The sequence below is a fragment of the Aptenodytes forsteri genome, unplaced genomic scaffold (assembly GCF_000699145.1).
Source record: "Aptenodytes forsteri isolate BGI_AS27 unplaced genomic scaffold, ASM69914v1 Scaffold346, whole genome shotgun sequence".
Taxonomy (NCBI): Eukaryota; Metazoa; Chordata; class Aves; order Sphenisciformes; family Spheniscidae; genus Aptenodytes; species Aptenodytes forsteri.
The window spans coordinates 1,811,668-1,812,160 of NW_008794078.1; the positions used below are offsets into that span (position 1 = coordinate 1,811,668).

General features: G+C 55.6%; 1 protein-coding gene across 1 annotated transcript in view; it reads left to right on the forward strand.

Annotated features, from left to right (window-relative positions):
* Positions 1 to 292: 292 nt before the first annotated feature.
* The window catches only part of SERTAD2 (SERTA domain containing 2), a 19,657-nt gene continuing 19,456 nt past the window's right edge, over positions 293 to 493 (forward strand). Inside the window, exon 1 of the mRNA XM_009290880.2 lies at positions 293 to 415. The gene's annotated coding sequence lies outside the window, so the exon portion shown is untranslated. The remainder of the gene's footprint in view (positions 416 to 493) is intronic.

The window sequence follows — 493 nt, forward strand, 5'->3', positions numbered from 1 at the left end:
CATTTTGAGCATAATACCTAAACGAGTCGTGATATTAATGACTAATAATCGCCTTTATGTTAGGTCTTAAAGCTTTATTGTCCCGAAGTACAACCGGTTTAGTGGAACACGAAAGGCCGGAATGATCCGAGATGCCGCTGGGGCTGCAGCCAAAGCTGTAAGGTGTTTGATTCGCCTTTTACAGCGCCGGCTGGGATTACAGCCCCTTTCCGAAACACAGTCGTTGAGGTAACTTAAAATAATCGTCTTCTTTCCAGATAGCGCCTGGTGCCGAGCTCTCCCCCCCTTCCCCCAAGTCTTCGTGGGCTCGAACATCTCCGTTTGGCCTCATTTTTGTGCTTCGGTGGTAGCTGCACAGCCCAAATTAGCAGCAAGGATCCCACGGAGGGGGGCCGCTGCCTCCCTCGGCTCCCAGGTGAGCTCCCGGGGCGGGGGGCGGCCGGCAGTGCTCCGGATTTTCTCCAGCCTCCCCCCGCGCTCTGCTTGGCCCGGC